This window comes from Natrix helvetica, assembly GCF_964273705.1.
Source record: "Natrix helvetica genome assembly, chromosome: 4".
Taxonomy (NCBI): Eukaryota; Metazoa; Chordata; class Lepidosauria; order Squamata; family Natricidae; genus Natrix; species Natrix helvetica.
Window position 1 is genome coordinate 16,866,936 of NC_138550.1, and position 13,984 is coordinate 16,880,919.

Genomic DNA, 13,984 nt, shown 5'->3' on the forward strand with positions numbered 1-13,984 from the left:
AAGCTTCCCCTGCGTATGCGTGCTAGTCGTTTTCAGCTCTAGGGGGCGGTGCTCATCTCCATTTCTAAGCCGAAGAGCCAGCACTGTCCAAAGACGTCTCCGTGGTCATGTGGCCGGCGTAACTCAACGCCAAAGGTGCACGGAGCACTATTAGCTTCCCACCAAAGGTGGTCCTTATTTTTCTACTTGCATTTTTACGTGCTTTTGAACTGCTAGGTTGGCCGAAGCTGGGACAAGTTAATAGGAGCTCACCCCGTTATGCGGTGCTAGGGATTTGAACTACTGAACTGCTGACCTTCTGATCGACAAGCTCAGCTTCTTAGCCACTGAGCCACCGCATCCCTACAACACCATAGCATGACATAAAAAGAATATTTCTAAACGTAAAGAAAGGCAACATTCTTAAAACTTCTAACATGAATTAAGCTGAACCAATGCTATTTTTTCTGAGCTTTAAAGCGAGTAGAGCAAAGTGTAGTGACCTGACTGCTAACAGATGGAATCACATCTACAAGGTAATTCAATTGTTCTGCATCTGACTCCTCAAATTTGTCTATCATCAATGTTTTCCCCCTAATCTCATTATAGATAAGGCAGTAGAAGACATAGTGAGTAATGGTGTCCACTTGATCAGCACCACAGGGGCAAAGCTTTGTTCCAGAACATTATATTATAGGAAAGGGTGAATTTTTTTCTTTAAATCACAGCTGGAATCTTCTTTTAAAAAATCTCTGTCCCAGAAATACTGAAATCCACGATTGCTTTCATAATTCTAACATTTTTCCCATGTATTTGTATTTTTAAATTTTCAACGTTTTTCTAATTCGATGATCCACACAGAAAACATCAATTATAGGGCAGAATAGAAGTAATAGTAGAAAAAAAATAAACATTTTAAAATGAAATAAATAATTATTCTTTAATACAGTTGTAAAAGAAAAAAGTGCACTTTCTTTTCTTCCTATCATATGTCCCACTTGGGACAATTAGAACCTAGGTTTTCTTACTTTTAGTCCAGCATCTTAAGTATTACACCACAGAAAGTTACCTTACACTTATATAGTTATACTGAACAAACTATAGTGCCCAAACCTGGGAAATAATAATTCCACAGAGGAATTATTGAATCTGTCATCTGCACCTCTATAACTGTCTGGTTTGATTCTGCAACCCAACAAGACAAACACAGACTTCAGAGGATAATTATGTAGCAGAGTTTAATGTGTGGTTAAAGGAGTGGTGTAAAGGGGAAGGCTTTGGTTTTATTAGTCATGATGCCTGCAGCTGGTCCAATGAAAAACTGTACAAAAGAGATGGTTTGCACCCATCCAAGAAAGGGACTGAGCTACTTGGCATTAAAATCACAGATTTTCTGCATAAACATTTAAACTGAACAGCGGGGACAAAAAATTAATTGATACAGAACATTTCTGTCCCCAGCAATCTAAAACTCATAGGGTTATCAGTGCATGTAACATAGATATTTGTGTGGGTAAGATTATCACTCCTGCTGTCAAGCAAAACCAAGCATTTAATAGTGAATGCCATATTATGTGCATGAATCATACAAGTGGCAAGAAAATAGGGGCAGTCAGGAATAACACAGGTTATGCAGACAGTAAACACAGGGACAATCAAAATTGACTCAAATGTCTATACATCAATGCACAGAGTAAAAGGAATAAACAGGGTGAATTAGAAATTCTAGTAAATGAGGGCAGATACGATATTGTTGCCATTACAGAAACTTGGTGGTATGAAACCCACAAATGGAACATACAGCTAGAAGGATTTAAATTATTTAAAAGAAATAGACCAACTAAAAGAGGAGGTGGAGTTGCACTATATATAAGAAATAACTACATCTCTACAGAAGTTGTGAATGCCCCAACACTGGAAGTCTTTAAGAAGAAGTTGGATAGCCATTTGTCTGGAACGGTATAGGGTTTCCTGCCTAGGCAGGGGGTTGGACTAGAAGACTTCCAAGGTGCCTTCCAACTCTGCTATTGTATTGTATTAGAACTGCAGAAAAAAACAATTACTACAAATAATCCCCTTAACGCTGTCAAACTATTCACTAAGGCTGCATTACTATTACTATTAGTCTACTCACCCACTCACTGGTAGTGGAATTCAGGCCTGGGTCACTAGCAGCGACCCAGGCCTGCCACACCCCTGAACCAGTTCCCTCGCCACCACCATTTTGGTTTTTAGCGACTGCGCATGCGCAGTTTGCTGTAAATTGTTCTGCGCATATGCGAAGAGTAATTTACATTGAACAGCATTCGTGTTGTGTACGACGTGTTGCAAACCGGTAGTAAAACCAGCAGCAGCCCACCCCTGTCTTGTACCTTATGATTCTTGACAAATGTATCTTGTCTTTTTATGTACACTGAGAACATCTGCACCGAAGACAAATTCCTGTGTGTCCAATCCCACTTGGCCAATAAAGAATTCTATTCTATTCTAAAAAGAGTGTCATAGTAGACACCAAGATACTTGCTTGACTACTTCAAGAAGCCATTCCCTGTGTGATCATGCAAGTGAAAAGATTTCCCTTCTCCCTCCCCCCTCCCTCCCCCCCTCTCTCTCACACACACAGGTTTAAGTCTAAACTCTTTTTCCTCCGTGAATCCTGCAAAATGCAAACCCAAGAAACAAAAAAAAATTACACCTTGAATGATCTAGTCTCCTTTTATAAATTTACTCTTTTGATTTTGAGAAAAGAGCTTCAAATTATGTCTAACTTCCCAGTCCTATTTCCATTAACAATGATTCTGATCAAAATAAAGTTTTATTTAAGCAGAATCGATGTAATGTTAAGTCCATAGGAAGTTATTTTTAACACCAATAAGAGAAATGTTTGGTTTTGTTTTGCCACAGATTCCAAGTCAGTTTTGCAAAGCCAAGGCTAAACTTTTTTCCCCCGAATTGAATCAGCAGATTAATAACGAAGTGTTAAATTTATCAGCTGAAGAAGTTTAGTAGATAACAAACGGGTGGGACATTTCTTTTACAGTGGGAAATGATTATAATGAAGTAATGTAAAAGAACATGTCTGTATTACAAGGCTGAATAGTAACACATATAGTAACCAATCAAACAAAGCTGGTAGCACGCAAATACTAGAAGAAGATAAATGATTTTATTTTAAAGAGATTAAATATATAATTAAAACATATTTTATTTGCCTGAACAAAGTATCAAATGGCTAGAAGAAATATTTGAGAAGCAACAGTAGTATGGATTGACACTGAGTGTTGGCTCGTAATCATGAAATATAATTAACAGGAGAGTTCAGGTTGTGAAGCATTCATTTCTGAAAGGCTAATGTCAGCATGGAATCAGCGGATTTAAAAAAAACCTTTATAATAACATTGACTATTCATAACCACAAGCAAGAGCCAAACTATCTTTCCCAGAATGAGCATCTTGGATTGAAAGACAATTATTTGTTGATCTCATTTTCCTCTTATATGTTGCATCATTTCCTTTCACAATCCTGCAGATGTAAGAAGGGGTCTTTGGAAAACACCTTGCCCTTCCTCTGTCTTGAAGGATGTGTCTCCTAAGCAGAGTTCAACTCATGGGAACATCTGTCTCGTCTTGATTTTCCCATACATTACAGAGAGCAAATGTTGGGACTGAGAAGATGAATTAAAACTGACCAAATGTTCAGTGCGCAATTCCCATTTTGACAGTCATGTGAAATGAGTCACTTCCTGTCACTGCAGGAATATTCTGAGGAGAAATGTAGTTTAGTTTTCTTTCGATAAGAAATTTCTGTGCTAATACTGCATTTTTGTTATAATATAATTGAGGCTTCTGTAAGAGAGAAGTTGCATTTACTTGCATGCACTTCCCCGCTATTAGTTTCCAATGAATTTGATATATACAGGCAAGATCCTGGTATAAAACCTCTCCTTTACTTTTATCTTTAAATTGCTGCCTGATTTTTTCCCCCCTGAAATCTTTCTCCCTGCCTTTTTCATCAAGATGTGATTGGTATTTCATTCAATTTATTGAAAGAGTCACTCAGCTACCAAGGCGCCTCGTTCTGCTAACTCCCATTGATAAATTTAAAAAAAAACAAAAACCCACCATCCATTACTTATGAAATGTATATATTAGATCTCTGCTCCAAAACATTTTAGGATGATGATAGGCTACGGTGGATGTCACAATAAAGCAAGGTGAAAAGTTAAATAATCCTTGCAATTGAACTATGATATGAAGCTTAAGACATTAAAATTAAATTGAAAAATATAATTTAAAATACCCGTGCAATTCATATTTTAGCCTAATGTCTACAGTGTACAGTGAGTGTCGCAGCCATATCTATGTTGGGGAGAAATTAAAAAAACAAGAAGCTTTTTCAAATAGAAAAGATTCTCTCAATAGTAGCTTCTTCAGCTCTGACTGGCTGGTGGGCAATGGAAGGATTTATATTCCTTGCAGACAGCTGGTCATGGCCGAGGTGGCACAGTGGTTAGAGCGCAGTACTCCAGGCTACTTCAGCTAACTGCTAGGTTCAGTTTGACAGTTCAAATCTCACCAGCCCAATTCTTGAATACACACCTCGTCTGTCTGGAATCCGCACTATATATCCGACATTAACACAATTGAGCGAGTCCAGAGGTATTTCCCGAGAAGAGTACTCCACTCCTCTGCTCTCAACAGAATACCTTATGCCACCAGGCTTGAAATCTTGGGCTTGGACAACCTAGAACTAAGCTACCTATGATCTGACCCAAGTACACAAAAGTATCTGCTACAACATCCTATCTGTCAAAGACTACGTCAGCTTCAACTGCAATAATACATGAGCACACAATAGATACAAACTCAAGGTAAACCGCTCCCAACTCGATTTCAGAAAATACGACTTCAGCAACAGAGTGGTCAGTGCCTGGAATGCTCTACCTGACTGTTGTTACATCATCAAACCCCCATAACCTTAACCTTAACCTGTCTACTGTTGACCTCACCCCATTCTTAAGAGGTCAGTAGGGGCGTGCATAAGTGCACCAGTGTGCCTAACGTCCCTGTCCTATTGTCCCCATTTATTTGTATCCTTTTCCTGTGTTCTTATTAATGTTTATTCTTATTCCTGTTATCTTGTACATGTGTGACAAACTAAATACCATATTTTTTGGAGTATAAGACACACCGGAGTATAAGACGCACCATGATTTTGAAGAGGTAAATTTTTTTAAAAAGCTTTTGCACTCTGGAGGCCTCCCAAACACTCTACATGCATGCAGAGCTTTGGGAGGCTTGTAGAGTGCTCCTAGAGGCTGGGGGGGGGGGGGACAAGCACAAAATGGGCCATTTGTTGCTCATGTTTGCCCTCCCCAGTGCCCAGGAGCACTATGCATGCTTTCCAAACCCTCTGCACATGTATTTTTGCAAAGGGGGGTGGCATTTTGGTTGGCCAAAAATGCTGTATTCAGTGTATCAGACACACCCAGATTTTCATCCTCTTTTTTGTGGGGGGGGGGAGGTGCGTCTTATACTCTGAAAAATACAGTAAATAAAATAAATAAATAAAAGCACTATGAACCAATATATAAGTCTAAGTGCTATTGCTATTTGCATTCATTTAAAGAGTTGTGGAGGCCACTTGGAGATTTATATCTGTCCTCAGGATCACCCGAGTAGTAAAAAAAATCTACTGAATTGTAAGACTACATTAACAGAATTTTGCAAGTCCAAACATACAAATATTCTGCTGCCACTTTTATTTGTTTGGCCAATTAGAGTGGATCCTTCTTAAATTTCCTTCTCTGACAATTAAGCCAATAAAGGCTCCTCAGTCTCATGTCTGGCTGTTTCCTAAACAATATGCCTTCCTTTTGTCCCCTAAGAGCATCCACACATTTCATTATATCAGTACAGTGCAACTGATTCAGGGGAGAGGGGGCGGTCTATAAATTCAATAAATAATAATAATAATAATATCCAGGAATCCCCTAATCCACAAATGCTCCATTGTTGCTACTACATGAAATAAATTCCCCTAAAAGATGAACACTCTTTCCAATGGATATGTCGAATAGGCATTAAATATCCCTTCTTTCTGAGATTTTTAATTGATCAGGGTAAAGATTCACTCTCTGAGCTTGTGGGTTGGTCTCCAAATATTTCGTTACTAGGCTAGGTAAGTATCTTCAGTGGAGTTTATTTTTAATAGAGATTCCTATCAGGATGAAGAATTTGATTATCCAACTGGCCACATCTAACGCCTTTATGATTCTATCAACAATTTGTTGGTCTTCATCTGTCTCACTACACCAGGGGTGTCAAACTTAAGTCCTGGGGGTCACATCCAGCCCATGGGGGGCTTAGATCTGGCCACCCTGGAAACAGTAAAGGACGAGGCCACAGTGCCATTATCAACAGAAACAGAGTTAGGAGGGCTGCAGGTGGCCCTCCTGAGCTTCATTTTCACTGGCAGAGGATTACAGGAGGCCGTTGCAGCTGAAAATGGCGCTCGGGAGCCCATTTTCACTGGCAGAATGTTCAGGCCACCACAGGCACCCCCTGTTAGGGATGTAACCCCAGTCTTGGCTTGGCAATGTATATAAGCCATGATTGTAACAAATGTATCTGTAACTTTAAATGCTAGAGAGATGTAATTGGATGCTAATTGCTTTTAGCAGCCATATAAGGAGGAAGGAACTATTACTGTTTCCTCCCCTCCCGGATAGCTACTGATGTTCCTGACTGTTCCTGACTGTTACTGTATGAGCTTTGTATTAGAGAGAAGACCGTGTATTGGATGGTGGCTAGTCTGTAACTAAGTTACCTGTCTACATGGTGAATTGTGAGTTGAGCAACTGTAACTTCAACGAGGTGTAAATAGACTGTATATACTTCAAGACTGCTGATAGTCTGTTTGGAGACTATTTATCCTATTTCTGTTACGCAAGCAAAGCTATTCTTTGTTTTACCTTCGGTGGCTGTGAGTGACTATTCACCGGCTTATTCGTTACTAACTTCCACTGCACAACTCTAGTCCCCTAACGGGGATAGACTTAACACCCCCAACACAAGTGACATCAAGCTGACCAAGGTCAAACACAACCCTGATGCCTCCTTCAATGAAATCGAGTTTGACACCCCTGCACCACAGAATCCAATAACAGCTCATCAGCCATCGGGGTCTGGATGGGGGACAACAGACTTAAACTCAACCCCTCCAAGACCGAGTGGCTGTGGTTACCGGCGCCTCGGTTCAGCCAGCTGACTCCATCGCTGGCCATAGGGGGCGAACAATTGTCCCCTGTGGAGCGGGCGTGCAATTTGGGCGTCCTCCTTGATGCCCGGCTGTCAATGGAGGACCATGTGGCAGCCGTGGCAAGGGGGGCGTTCCACCAGGTTCGCCTGGTGCGCCAATTGCGCCCCCTACTGGACCGGAGTGCCCTGCGCACGGTCACTCATGCGCTGGTGACGTCTCGCCTGGACTACTGCAATGCTCTCTACATGGGGCTTCCCTTGGGACGCATCCGGAGACTGCAGCTAGTTCAGAACGCAGCCGCGCGGGTTATTATGGGAAGTACACGTTACTCCCACGTAACACCTCTCCTGCGCGAGCTGCACTGGCTACCTGTGGCCTTTCGGGTGCGTTTCAAGGTATTGATCACCATCTTTAAAGCGCTCCATGGCAGTGGACCTAGTTACCTGCAGGATCGCATCCTACCACACACGTCCCTGCGACCTATCCGCTCACACAGAGAGGGGCTCCTCCTGGTGCCGTCTGCTAGTCAATGCCAGCGGGCGACACCTAGGAGTAGATCCTTCTCTGTGATGGGCCCAACCCTCTGGAATGACCTCCCCCCTGACATTCGAACTACCACCGACCTCCGTTCCTTCCGGCAAAAGTTAAAGACTCACCTATTTCAATCAGCTGGCCTGGCACTTTCTTAGTTTTACCTCCCGGGGATTTATTTATTTTAATTGGGTTTGGGGTTTTAAAAAGTTTTTAATATACTATATACTATATTTAATATTTATTATTCTATGTACAGTCTTGCAACCTCCTCCACCTACGTATTTAATTATTTAACTGTTTTGTATGTATTTTATAACGTATTTTAGTGACTGTACACCGCCCCGAGTCCCTTCCGGGAGAGGGGGCGGTCTATAAATATGAATAATAAATAAATAAATAAATAAACCTCTACAATTAGAGAAGTTGTGACAAGAGAAATAAAGCTGGATGCTCTCAACCTAATTGTAATACCTGCCTACAAATTTATGGATGATTTTGCCTGGGATTTTCAATCTAGTTTCCCATACAAAGCTCTGGCAAGTCCTGAATTTCACACCAATATTCTGGATTAGTTCGGCTAAATTGGTGAAATGCCCAGAAGACATGGAATTGTGCTATGAGCTCAGTCACAGAATCTCTGACAAATTTTGCTGATGTACTGTCTCAGTTCACTTGAAAAACTATTGCGCCATGTCTGTATTTTTAACACACCCTGAAGGGTGTTTTTTTTTTTTAAAAAAAGAAATTACAATTAATTGCAGTGAAAATTTACTATACATGCATTTCTTTATATAAAAATGAATGGGAAAAGGTGAGGCTCACGGGAAGCTTTGAAGAAAGAATTTCATGTAGAAAATGCTTAGAAAAATGCATTCAGTAGACGAAATAATAAATTGATACAGGGTGGTATTGCATCTTTGCACATTTTAAAATGATTGACATATCCCGCGGATGTTAGACTTAAAAGGGTATTTTGGCATAATTTGCCACAAATGCTAAGAAACAAATCAAATAATCACTCATTTAAAACATGTCTCTGCCTTAAAAACCTTAATAGCTCGGAATCTCAGATTCAGAATTCATGTTCCTGAAATACTGAATTGATTTAGCAATAGCACTAAGACGTATATACTGCTTTACAGTACTTTACAGCCCTTTCTAAATGGTTTACAGAGTCAGCACATTGCCCCTAACAATTTAGGTCCTCATTTTACCCACCTTGGAAGGCTGGAAGGCTGAGTCAACCTTGAGCCCGTGAGATTTGAACTGCCAAATTGCAGGCAGCCAGCAGTCAGCAGAAGTAGCCTGCAGTACTGCACTCTAACCCAGAGGTGGGTTCCTAGTGGTTCAGCCCGGTTCAGCCAAGTAGGTAGTATCGCAGCTGGCCACGCCCCCGAACCGGTTCTATCGCCGGTGCCAAAGTCACCGCCATCTTGTTTTTTGCTTCTGCACATAAGCAATTTTTTTACTACTGTGCATGTGCGCATTGCATGCATCAAGCACAAACTCCCAAAGTGCATCCATGAGCGAACGGGCAGTAATAGAAGCCCACCTCTGCTCTAAACACTGCACCACCACGGCTCATGTATTTGTAGAATTTATTATTTTTGCAAATAAATCAAGGCAACGAACATATCCAATGTACTTTCCTCCTTCTATTTTCCCCACAATAACCCCGTGAGGTAGACTGGGCTGAGAGAAATTCACTGGCCCCAAAACACCCAGCTAGCTTTCATGACTAAATTATACTTAAGAATTGCATTTCGGTTACTGGCTAAGACAAATCAGGCTAGCCAATTTCCTTTAGCCTCATTGCCATGCTCTGAGTTCCCTTCATATGTACACCCATTTCCTCTGGATGGGTGAGGGACCTGCTATTGAAAATGTGGAAATATGCAATGGCCCACGAATGAAAAGGACTAATATTTGCATTGCATGAACAAAAACCTATTTCCATTACCGTGACTACAGTCGTAAGAAATGGAACTTTATATTCAGTTTACGAAGCACTACAGAGTTACTTATACCTTGAAATGGGGGAGAAATAACCTAGTTCATTCATTAAATCAGTTTAATTTTGAAAGTGGCATGTACACTTAAATATACGGAACGCTGCAGGCCTAAGAGAAACCTTCCACCCACTCCAAATGCAGTTTTTGAGAATTTTTTTTTATCTCTCCCAAATGGGAAACTGTTAAAGCTAACCAGTCAAGCATCTTCTTTTAATTAACAGTATAGAAACTGAGGCAAAGAGGCTGTAATAAAACCATTTTATTTCTAATATTTCTAATCACGTCAGGACAGCTTAGCTGGTGGCTTGCCAATTTTAGCATTTAAAAAAAAAGTCAGTGCAATCACACTCAGTAATGGAAGACTAATTAAGTCCTTGTTCCCATGTTTATCTGCACAATGAAATTACTCCGAAACTACACATCCTGCCAAGTCATCTCAAATTATGTCTAATGTTGGATAGCTGAAGGTGGCCATCACAAAACATTTTTTTTAAAAAATAGTGACTTTTTCTTTCTAATTGAGGACTTCAAAGCAAAGATTGCTTTAAAAAAAACACCATAACGTTATTATTATTTTTTAAAATAAAACCTAAAGATTAAAAATTAGCAAAGGCGAATGGTCAAATAGATAGAAAAGAGAGAAGGAGAAAGGGATAAGAAATAGAAGTTTTAAAATTAAAATAGCCCCCAGTTCAGACTAATTGTTGCTTAAGACAAGCAACCTTCAAAGTGTTGGAATAAATGTCCATCTGGGTTCAGTTCCATGTGGGGAAAAAGACACTGGAAACATGGAGACTGCTTGAAAAGATGATTAAATAGTGGTGGGAAGGACCACAGAATCTGAGATCCCGGACAAAAAGGCACATGGAGTGGAGAGAGAGAGAGATTTATACCTTCTGTTGGGATTTGAATTTGAGCTTGTATTCTGATTGATTGTCACACTCCCGTGGGACCATACAGGGGCAACTCTGTAGGTTGTGCTTTTGAGTCCCAAGCTTGGTTGAGCCTTGCTGGATGATGATGTAATGAAAATGCTTTGGGATTCCTATTATGGCTCTGCCTGAGGAGGTAGATCTTTGTTATGTAGAATAGACAGGCCCAGGCCTTAATGGCCCATTGACCAAGGTGTGACTTTCTGCCTCCTTTTTAGGGGAAAATATTCTGCCCTTTTAATATTTCCTAAAATATTTCATTTTTCTAGGAGAGAGGTGGGTGCTAACTTCCTACCTAAAGAAAGTATATACCTGAGAAGATAATAGGCTACTTTGCAACTTAGAGTGTTTATCTTAAGGCAGAGTTGGTGATCAAGAAGATTTAAGCCCTTGAATGTGGCTCACTAGTGATGACCTCCTAGATAAGGGGTCCCCAACCCAGAGGTGGTATTCAGCAGGTTCTGACCAATTCTGGAGAACCGGTAGCATAAATTTTGAGTAGTTCGGAGAATCGGTAAATACCACCTCTGACTGGCCCCCCTCCATCTACATCTCTGCCTCCCAACTTCCAGCTGATCAGGAGGAAATGGGGATTTTGCAGTAACCTTCCCCTGCCAGGCCCACCAAGCCATGCCACACCCACCAAGTCATGCCCACGGAACCGGTAGTACAAATTTTGAATCCCACCACTGCCCCAAGTCCTGGTTTGTGGACTGGCATCAGTCCGCAGCATGCCAGAACCCGGACAGCACAAATAAGCGAAGTCCCACCCACAGGATACAGGCAGCGCATGGAACCATGCCCCCCTTCAGTCTCTGGAAGAACCTCCCTCCACGGAGCTGGTCCCTGGTACCCAAAAATTGGGGGCCTACTGTCCTAGATTATCAAATAATTCTCAATTCAACAAAATTCTGTTCCTATAAAACGAATGGTGACCCCGCAGCCTGACCTGTATTTTGGCAATTTATTTACTGTACCTAATTCATTTGTTGCTAATTGGATTTCTGCTCTAAATCTCTGGATTACTTGACTACATTATTCCCTGTGGATTTCTAACTGTCTAGCCCTGCTGGGATAAATACTTGCATTCTGTCCTTCGGATTAGAATTAGGAGTTGGTATTTCTATTCTCTACAGTGCCTCTGACACAGAATTGTTGAGTCTTGGATTAATTATAATGATTTAGCTTTATGACTTAGAGACCCAGTTTGGTTCAGTGGTTAAGGCGCCAGACCAGAAATTGGGAGAAATGGAACTTCTAGTCCCAACATAGGCCTGGAGATATAGAGGATATAAATAAAATTTAAAAAGTAATAAATTTGCTATTTGGCTGGTGTATAGCTCCTACATATTACTGCAACATTTAGTCTCTTTACTCTGTTGTTGTTGGAGGCTGAATTTAAATGGGAAGATGCAGGAATTCCTTTTGTGGAAAGCTTTCTCAAATCTCAGGTTGGTTCTGAAGTTACATGTAAAATCTAGGAAAAAGTCCATAGGGAATAGGAATAGAATTAACCAGATAAACAGAATAATGTTTTATTATCCCTAAAATTCCCCTTCATGGATTACTGCCTTGTCATGGCGAAGGGGCTTGCGTAGCTCAATGAAGCTATGAGTTATGCAATGCAGGGCCACCCATGATGGACAAGTCATAGCAGAGAGTTCCAACGAAACGTGATCCACTGGAGAAGGAAATGGCAACCCACTCTAGTATCTTTGCCATGAAAACCTTCTGGACAGTACCAAAAGGCAAAAAGATATGATACCAAAAGATGAGCCCGTCAGGTGGGAAGATGTCCAATAGGCTACTGGCGAAAATTGAGGGCAAAAGAAGAATGGGATGACAGAGAATGAGATGGCTGGATAGAGTCACCAAAGCAGTAGGTGTGAGCTTAAATGGACTCCAGAGGATGGTAGATGCACACGTCCCATTCCCCGCCTTCCTAAGTCAACATGAAGGGGACCGCGGAGCGTGCTCCGCGGGACCGCGGCTCACGCTCTGCAATCCCCTTCATGTTGACTCAGGAGTCAGGAAGGAGGGGAATTCCCCTCCTTCCTGACTCCTGAGTCAACATGAAGGGGACCGCGGAGCACGCTCCGCAGGACTGCGGCTCACGCTCCGCAATCCCCTTCATGTTGACTTAGGAAGGAGGGGAATGGGATGTGTGCAGGAGGGAGGCTGAGGCTAGAGGAGCCTCCTGCACACGTGGTCCCATTCCCCTCCTTCCTGACTCCTGAGTCAACATGAAGGGGACCGCGGAGCGCTCCCATTCCCGACCACATGTGCAGAAGGCTCCTCAGCGCCTTTTCCCTTTTTTAAAAAATTGTCATGATGAGAGCGGTGAGGCTCTGCCTCCCCTGCCTCCCCTGACCGCACGTCCCTGGTGTCCTCAGAGTCCCCTGAATAGTGCAAATGGGTGTGGAGCCTTCTTGGAACAGCTGAAAGAACTGTATTGTAGACCGGAGTTAGATGATGTCTATCTCCAAAAAACTCTTTGGATTAGAAGTGAAACATCTTCAAAGAAAAACAAGGAAGTCCAGTTGCCTCTTGAAAAAAAAAGCACCCGTGGAGTGACTATTTGGCAGAAATGAAATGCTTGTTTTCAGAGATTTTTTAAAGATTTCAGTTGGCACATTTTCAATTGGCCTTTTTACAAAGATCAAAACAGAATTTGTACACAATGCATCAGCCATACTCGCAACAGTGTCCAAACACCCAAAGATGAAAGTATACTTAGAAGAAACATGCCAGGAGAAATAAAATTTCAAATTAATGGAGAGAAGAATAAACCTCTACGCTTTAGCTTGACATTTGCAACTAAGTAGAGCTAGTGAATCTCTCAAGTTAGAACAGCTCACAAAAGGAAACTGTCTGGATCTGCCCAATCCCCTACTTACAGCAGAGGTGATCTCCAGGTTTGTACTGGTGTTTCCTGAGCCACGGTGGTGCAGTGGTTAGAGTGCAGTACTGCAGGCTACTTCTGCTGACTGCCGGCTGCCTGCAACTTGGCAGTTCAAATCCCACCAGGCTCAAGGTTGACTCAGCCGTCCATCCTTCCGAGGTCGATAAAATGAGGACCCAAAATTGTTGGGGTCAATATGCTGACTCTGTAAAGCCACTTACAGGAACTTATGGTTCCACTTACATGAATTTACACTTACAGTTGCAGGAACTGGGTATGTCTAGTTTAATAAAAAGAAAGACTAGGGGAGACATGATAACTTAGAGTAACTTAGAACTGAGGAGAAATTTTCTGACAGTTAGAA